Below are 9,479 nucleotides of genomic sequence, written 5' to 3'. Positions count from 1 at the left end.
AGAAAGAAACTAGAAAAAGGAAAGAAGCCTTGAGAGCAACTGGAATTGAAGCATAAATGGCTGATGAAAGAATTAGAATTGGAGGTAATGCTAAAAATGATCGAAATAATGAAAATGCAGCTCATGGTGAAGAGGTTGTAAATGCTAATGTAGTTAGAGAAAGTATGATGGATCATGCATTTCCTCGTTTTGTTGACTTGAGAGAGAGTATTGCAAGACCAAGAATTAATGTAAATAGCTACAAGATGGATTTTGGGGTTCTTCAAATGATTCAAAATTCCCAATTTGGTGGACATCCTTCAGAAAATCCACACACACATCTAAAGAAGTTTGCTATGATTTGTGATATGCAAAAACAACCTGGAGTGTCTGATGATGCAGCAAGATTAAAGCTATTCACATTCTCTTTGAAGGATAGAGCATTGGATTGGCTTGATTCTTTACCTCACAACTCTATTACTAATTGGGAGCAACTCACTGATGCATTTCTTGCACAATACTTTCCACCTAGAAAAACTCAAGAATTGAGGAATCAAATAACAACTTTCAGACCAAGAGAAGATGAAACTCTCTATGAATCATGGATGAGATGGAAGGAATTAGAGAGACAATGTCCACATCATGCCATTCCAAAATAGATGATAAACCAGAACTTTTATACCAATGTTACTCCTGCAATTAAAGGGATTATTGATGCTCAAATAGGAGGAGAATTTATTATGAAGCAAAAAGATGAAGCTTATGAGCTGTTAGAGAAAATTGCAAAGAATACTCATCTTTGGAGTAGTCCAAGAGGATCAGCTCTAACTCAAAAGAGGCAAGCTGCTGGAATGTATGACCTTGATCCATTCAACATGATTAATGCAAAGTTTGATGCACTTACAAATGTTTTGGCTAAGAAGATGGAAGATTTAAGTATGTTGGTTAGTTCATCATCATCATCTGGAAGTTCACAACAAGTTGCTTATGCAGAAAGAACTACTAGCTATGGAGTAGACTATGGAGAGCAAGCTGCATATGTTGGTAATTATGGAAACAAACAGATGGGGAATCCTTACTCTCAAACTTATAATCCAACTTGGAGTAATCATCCTAACTTTTCATGGGGAAATCAACAAAATCAAGTCTCAAATCAAAATCTTCAACCACAATAGCAACAAGAAATTCCATATCAGCAAAATAGGCAACCATTGCCTAATTTTCAGTAGAGAAATATGAATCCTCCACCAAAACAATAAGAGTAAGGTTCCACCATAGAAGCTTTGTTACAACAGATTCTTGCTAACCAAACTAAGCGTGATGAAGAGATGAGAGAGATGAGAAAGATGAAAGCAAGGCTAGAACATATACAAACACATAACAGAATGTTGGAAAACCATATTGCACAACAAGCATCTTCCTCAGGTACCAAGTCTTTTGAAAAACTTCCAAGTCAACCGGAAAACCCAAGAGAGTAGTGTCAAGCTATTACTTTAAGAAGTAGGAAGGTTGTAAACAATGGGAAGAGTGAAAAAAGTGAGAAGAGAAAATGAGAAAGAAATTGATGAGAGTGAAAAACAAGAAAGTGAGAAAGAAAGTGCAGAAAAAGGTAAAGAGAAAATTAAAAAGAAGGAAGAGAAATATATACCTCCAGAGCCTTACAAGCCACAACTTCCCTTTCCACAAAGATTTTAAAAAGCTAAGCTTGATAAGCAATTTGGGAAGTTCTTAGAGGTTTTGAAGAAGTTATATATAAATGTGTCTTTTATTGATGCTCTTTCACAAATGCCCTCTTATGCAAAATTCTTGAAAGAAATTCTCTCAAGCAAGAGGAGACTTGAAGGCCATGAAACTGTAGCTTTGACAAAGAATGTAGTGCCATACTCTAGAAGAAACTTCCTCCTAAGCTCAAAGACCTTAGAAGTTTTTCAATTCCATGTCATATTGGAGAGTCGTGTTCTACAAAAGCTTTATGTGATCTAGGGGCTAGTGTTAGCCTTATGCCCCTCTCAATTTATGAGAAGCTCAATATGGGAGATCTTAAGCCAACCCACATTTCTCTTTAGTTAGCTGACAGATTAATTAAGTATCCTGAAGGGATTTTGAAGAATGTGCCACTGAAGGTTGGAAAGTTCTAAATACCTATTGACTTTGTCATCTTGGACATGGAAGCGGATTCTAATATTCCAATTATCTTGGGAAGGCCCTTTCTAGCTACAGTAGGAGCATTTATTGATGTTAAGGGAGAAAATTTGACTCTTAGAGTTGGTGAAGATCAATTGGTTTTCAATATTAATAACACCATGAAAAAGCATCATTCTGAAGCTGATACTTGTTTGAGAATTGATATCATTGATGAGCTTGTTGAAGAATTGTAACATTCTCATTTTAGCTAGTCCGTACAGTCTACTGTTCTGGTGACCAGTGTCGGTCCGGGCAGCTAAAACGTTCGGAAAAATATTTAAACTAAAGTAAGGAACCAAAAATTAACTCAAATATTAATAAGAAAAAAATTTAGGAAAAATTATAAAATAATTTTTGGGATTCCAGAGAAGGGTCATTGAGGTTCTTATGGCATTAGAATGCCAAGAAAATACTTAGAAAAAATTTTCAATCGGTACAGACAATTTTGGCCCGTTAAGCCAAACGGAGGGTATTTTGGTCATTTCGTCTTCAGAGATGATTTTTGGGCCAACTTGTCTAGTTAAATAAATAATTTATATAACATAAAATATAAATAAATATTGTCCAAAAATTTAATTGCAATTAAATAGACAAGAAATGGAGAGAAAATGAAAGAAAATGGATTTATGACATCATCATGATGTCATTAAAACTCACCCAACCAACCCAATCTTGACACATGGCATAAACATATATAAAAGAGGTAAAATGGGCTAGAAAAAAAAAATCAGAGCCACTACTTTCTCCCTCCTTCATGCCGTCACCCATGCCCCCATAACCTTCCATGAACAAGCTTTTTCAAGCTTGATTTTCCCTAACTTTCTTCCACCAAAAACCCTAATTGTCAACACAAAAACTTGCTCTTACACCTTAGTGATTCTTTTGAGAGCAAAAAGAAGAGGAAAATAAGAGCTTTAGCAAGTGGGAAATCTCACTCCTTTGAGGTTAGTGACCTAACCATGAATTTTACTTTAAATTCATGATAAGGACTTTGAATGAGTGTAAATTACAAAAAAAAAATTATTGAATACCATTTGTATGTAAACCCTAGATTTTTGGTAGCCATGGTTAGGGTTTAATTTTTTTGAGTTTAATGAAATTAAAAGACTATCATGGTTGCCCATAATATATATTTACTAAGTGGATTGATAAAATGAAGTGAAAATGCATGTGTGGTAATGTTTGAGTTAGGGTTTGGAGTGGAAAAATAAGATTTTGACCATGTGATGATGAAAATAGGTTTTAATGGTCAATTAGTGACCATTTAGTTCTGTTTAAATAAAAAATGAAGTGTGTTGAGTAATAGGATTGGGTTTGGTGTGGCTACCATTAGAGTGACCTGCAGAATTGGACTTGAGTCCAGCAGGTTTGGGCAGCCATAACTTGAATTGTAGAGGTTTAATTGGTGCAAGGAAAATTGGATATGAAACTAGACACATAATGGCACAACTTTGGTGGAGAAACCATGCCCATAAAACCAAACCAAGCGGACCAAAAGCTTGCCCTAATCCGAGTGATCTGCAGTCTGCCTAGGCAAAATGACCAAATGAACAGTGTTTGGTCATTTGGCCATAACTCAGTGTAGAATGGTCCAATTGACCTGAAATTTTACCAGCAATAAGCTGAGATATAGACCAACAACTTTCATGAAGAAACCTAACCAAAATTATGAGCAGAACCTATCCAACAAGTGATTTGCAGTCACTATTCATTGCACTATAGATATGGTCAGTCCAGAAATTATGGACAGAATTTCAATCCGGCCAGTTGTGGTTTTTGGACCATAATTTGAGCTACAAAGATCCAAATGGAGTGATTTAAAAAAGGAAATTCAACTAGACAAAATAAGGAACAACTTTCATGTTGATCATTTTGCCAAATTCCCACTGCAAAAATGACCAATGGAACAGTAAAAATGAAGCATGAAAATTGAAAATTTTTCTCAATTAGCATTAAGCTTAGAAATGGTATGGGCAACCAATACCAATAAATTTTGAATGCAAAATGTGGTATGTTGGAAGTATTAAAACCAATGTACCTATTGACTTTTGGTTGACTAATGAAGTGAATAGTAACACCAAAACTTGAAATTCAAAAATTGTAAAACTTAAAAATGTAATATGCCCTAATATACCTAATAATATTGGTTTGGATAGTTTGGCATGCCAATAGGGTTCTGTTAGCAGTACTGCATATGGCTTCATGTCATTCTGTGTTTCATGACTCCCATGCCATTCTGTGACATAATAGCCTTTGGCTATGTTATTTGAGTTGATATACTTGGGTTTTAACCCTGATAATTGTTACAGCTTATTAGTCGCTCATTTTACACCGAAAGACACAATGTGACCGATGGTGTGATGGTCCGAGGTACTTAGTACCCAGTGCCAGTTTACCCGTTTATCCAGTCCAGTCAACTAGTATGGGTTACTCGGGCAATGATAATAAACCTTACCAAATTTTAAGTGAATAATACTGCAAATAATACCAGAAATTAAGTCTACCCAAAAATGAAATCATACATTCTGCATAATTATTTTATTTTATTTTATTTTATTTTATATTGTCACCGCTAAGCAGAATTACTTAGCGCTCGCTTTTGCCACGCACAGGTACTGGAGACCTAGCTAGGGAGCCCAGCAGACATCAGACGGGGTGAGCCTTCAGAGCTGCATCCGGGGTCCAGAGTTGCCTCACATCTGCACTGCATATTTTAGGACATTAGGACTATAGGTGGCCCTTTTGTATTTTTGCATTTTGTATTAGTTTGGATTGTAACTATAAACTCCTGTAATTATGTATTAATGTAAATATATGAAATTTCATATTATTGAGATTTTCTGCATAATGTATGTTGATAAATGAAATGTTGAGAATTATTTGTGAATATGGTTCAAGTGATGAAGTGAACAGAAAGGTTTTGAAAATAGTATTGTGATTTGAGATTGAGATTTTTGAGATTGACTTGAATGTGTATAATGGAGTTTGGATTTGGAAATTATTTTGGAAGTGTTTTTAAACAGGTTCAGAAGAACTGTTTTTCCAATTTACAGCCGGCACTCTGCCGGATTTTCTATAAAATTTGCGGATAAATTCAGATTTGTCAAAATTGAAAATAAATAAATTAAAAAGGGATAAATTGTAATAGAAACATAAATTGGTGCTCCGACACATTGAGTGGCATAACTTGCTCGGCTACACTGTAGACGGGTAAGGGGTGTCACATGAACACTTCAGAAAGAGATATCCTGAAGATCCACTTGAAAATTGCTTGGCTCATGGAGGAAGCATAGACAATGACAACCCTCATGTGGCTGCATATACTAAACATTTAGAGGGTAGTCCACCATTCATTTCTGCTCCAGTTTTTCAACTGCCACAGAAGGAAAAAGTTGAATCTAAGCAATCATCATTCAAGGAAGAAGATGCGCTTAAGGTAGAACTTAAGCAACTTCGTTCGTAGCTCAAGTATGAATTTCTTAGCCCCAATAACACTTATCTAGTAATTATAAATGCAAACTTGGGCACTTTAGAGGTTGATAAGTTGTTAAGAGTGTTGAGGCCATTTAGGAAGGTTTTAGGATACACCATAGATGACATTAAGGGAATAAGTCCACACTTTTGCATGCACAGAATTATTTTAGAAGAAAATTGTAAGCCATCTATTGAACATCAGAGGAGGTTGAACCCAAATATGAAAGAAGTTGTTAAAAATGAAATTTTTAAGTTGCTTGATGCAGGGATCATATATCCTATCTCAGACAGTACTTGGGTGAGTCCAGTACATGTTGTCCCTAAAAAAGGTGGAATGACAGTAGTGAAAAATGAAAATAACGAATTAATTCCCACTAGAACAGTGACTAGTTGGCGAATGTGCATAGATTACAGAAAATTAAATATTGCCACTAGAAAAGATCATTTTTCACTTCCCTTCATTGATCAAATGTTAGAAAGACTGGCTAAGCATTCTTATTTTTGCCATTTAGATGGGTATTCGAGATTTTTCCAAATACCTATCCATCCAAATGATCAAGAGAAAACCACTTTTACTTGTCCATATGGAACCTTTGCCTATACAAGGATGCCATTTGGGTTGTGTAATGCACCAGCCACTTTTCAAAGGTGCATGATGGCAATCTTCTCAGATTTCATTGAAGATATAATGGAGATTTTTATGGATGACTTTTCTGTTTATAGATCTTTATATACATATGCTTGGTTAACCTTTCTAAAGTTTTGCAATGATGTTCAGACACTGAACTTGTGTTAAACTGGGAAAAGTGTCACTTCGTGGTTCAGGAAGGGATAGTGCTTGGACATTTGGTGTCTAACAGAGGAATAGAGGTTGATAAAGTCAAGGTTGAAGTGATAGAAAAGATGGCTCCTCCTACCAATATCATAGGAATTCGAAGTTTTTTAGGGCATGCCGGGTTCTACAGAGGCTTTATCAAGGATTTTTCTAAAATAGCTAAGCCTTTGTCTAATTTGTTAACTCGTGAAACACCATTTGTATTTAACCAAGAGTGTTTGGATGCCTTTTGTAGGTTGAAGCAAGCTCTTATTACTACACCAATCATGCAACCACCTGATTGAAGTCTACCTTTTGAAATTCTGTGTGATGCTAGCAACAATGCAATTGGAGCTGTTCTTAGTCAAAGAAAAGACAAAAGGGCTTATGCTATTTATTATGCTAGTAGAACACTGGATGAGGCTCAAACAAATTATGCAACAACTGAAAAGGAATTCTTAGCAATTGTCTTTACATCAAAAAAGTTCAGACCTTATATTATTGACTCAAAGGTGGTTGTATTTTCAGATCATGCTGCTATTAGGTATTTACTCCGTAAAAAGGAGGCTAAACCTAAGCTCATTAGGTGGATTCTGATGCTACAAGAGTTTGATTTAGAAATCAAAGTTAAGAAAGGAGCTGAAAATGTAGTTACGGATAATCTTAGTAGGTTGAAATTGGATGATGAAGAAATAGATGTAGTCCCTATTGATGAGTTTTTCTTGGATGAACAACTTTTCTCTCTTATTGCTAAATTACCTTGGTATGCAGACTTGGTGAATTATCTATTTTGTGGAGTTTTACCTCTAGGAATGACATGGCAACAGAAGAAAAAGTTTTTACATGAGGCAAAATTTTATAGATGGGATGATCCTTTACTCTTTAGGAGATGTTGTGATGGTTTAATAAGAAGATGTATTCATGATGAGGAGATAGAGAGTGTTATACATCATTGTCATGCTTCTGATTATGGAGGACACTTTGGAATCTTTAAAACCGCTAGTAAATTTCTTCAGGCTAGTTTCTTTTAGCCAAACCTTTTCAAGGATGTGAGAAAATTTGTTAGAATGTGATAAATGTCAAAGGAGTGGAAATCTATCAAAAAGAGATGAAATGCCCCTAAATGGTATTCTTGAGGTGGAATTATTTAATGTATGGGGAATAGATTTTATGGGCCCATTTCCTCCTTCATATGGTAATAAATACATTCTAGTTGGAGTTGACTATGTGTCAAAGTGGGTAGAAGCTGTTATAACTCCAACTAATGATGCTAAGGTGGCAGTGAAATTCTTGAAGAAATTTGTCTTGAGTAAATTTGGAGCTCCAAGGACTGTAATTAGTGATGGGGGTTCACATTTTTGTAATAAGCAATTTGAGAGCTTAATGAGGAAGTATGGTGTAGTGTACAAGATAGCTACCCCATACCATCCTCAAACTTCAAGGCAAGTTAAAATTTCTAATAGGGAACTCAAACATATCTTGGAGAAAACAGTGAGCAAATCTCAAAAAGATTGGTCTGTCAAATTAGATGATACTTTATGGGCATATAGGACTGCTTACAAAACCTCTATAGGAACTACTCCCTTTAAGTTGGTGTATGGTAAGTCTTGTCATTTACCTATGGAGCTAGAGCATAGAGCATATTGGACCATTCAGACCTTGAATTTTGATCTCAAGCAAGCTGGTGAGAAGAGGCTATTGCAACTTAATAAGCTTGAAGAATTGAGGATGGATGCCTATGAAAATGCCCGTATTTATAAAGAAAGAACTAAAGTTTGGCATGATAAGCATCTCAGGAAAAAGGAATTTAAAGAAGGTGATTCAGTTTTGTTGTTCAACTCAAGATTGAAATTTTTCCTAGGAAAACTTAAATCAAGGTGGACTAGTCCATATAGAGTTTCTAAAGTTTTCTCTTATGGAGCAGTTGAAATTTGTAGTGAAAAATCTGGAAATTTTAAGATCAATGGGCATAGATTGAAGCATTACATAACTAGAGACCCAATAAAGGGGGCAATCTATTACAAGCTCTCTGATCCCACACCTCCTTTTTAGTGAAATGCATGAATAGTCCAGTTAAGGACTATAAATTAGCGCTCTTGGGAGGCACCCCAAGTTCTTTTATTTTGCTTTTGTTGATTTACTTTTATTTGAATTACTTTTGTTGTTGTCTTAAATCTCCCCAAATTCAATTTTTGTCATTGTTGAATTTTATCCTTTGTAGATGTATTTCAATGGATGAAGATTGTTGCACTGCTGGGAGTTACTCTTAATCTAATATTTTATCCATTAACTCTTCCAAGATTGGTTTATTTTTATTGCTTCTTGTGCAGGACCCCTTCTTGGCTTATGCAGAAAAAAAATTTTTTTTAGTAAAAAGGGTATGCATCATATGCTATTTGCTTCTTTGTTGAGGTTGGGTGTGTATCTTTTATATATTTGTGCTTATCATGTTGATATGATGGTAAGTGGGTCATTTTAGTGGTTTTGAACCTAATTGGGTGGTGTGATTCAATGTGGACATGCTGCATTTAATTGGCATAATTTGGAGTGCCTATTTTCTTTGGTGAATAAGTACAACTTTGTGCAGATTTTTATTAAGCTTTAATGTGCTATAATGTTAATTTGCAAGGTTGAGTTGAAATGGAATAATTTACAAATGTGTCTTATGCAGAACTTACTTCTACAAACTTGTATGGTGCAATTGTGATAGATTCTGCATATATTGATGTGTTTTTTATGATAATTTTTCATGATTTATGCTTCATAGGGTTACATTTCTTCATTCTCATATATTTTTCAAACTTGCAAAGCATTTTTATTGTAATCTAAATCTTGTTGAAATGTGCATAAGTAACTGCATAAACTTGTGCAGTTTTCGGGTCTCACTTTGCCTTAATTTTCGTTCCTGCCGAAACCTGCATAAGCACTTGCATAACTTATGCAATCTTACATAACTAAAATTTTTTCATTTCATTTTTTGCCGAAATTTGCATTAGGGCATGCATAACTTATGCAATTCTGCACCGTC

At 35.1% G+C, this 9,479-nt stretch overlaps 1 non-coding gene across 1 annotated transcript; it reads right to left on the bottom strand.

The window, feature by feature from the left end:
• Nucleotides 1-521: 521 nt before the first annotated feature.
• LOC131169626 (small nucleolar RNA R71) lies at nucleotides 522-628 on the bottom strand. The gene has a single exon (XR_009140511.1). It is a non-coding gene; the product is annotated as a small nucleolar RNA R71 (small nucleolar RNA).
• Between the last annotated feature and the right edge of the window lie 8,851 nt (nucleotides 629-9,479).

Source organism: Hevea brasiliensis, chromosome 1, assembly GCF_030052815.1.
Source record: "Hevea brasiliensis isolate MT/VB/25A 57/8 chromosome 1, ASM3005281v1, whole genome shotgun sequence".
NCBI lineage: Eukaryota > Viridiplantae > Streptophyta > Magnoliopsida > Malpighiales > Euphorbiaceae > Hevea > Hevea brasiliensis.
The sequence above is the reverse complement of the archived record's forward strand: the minus strand, read 5'-3'. Positions and strand labels throughout refer to the sequence as shown.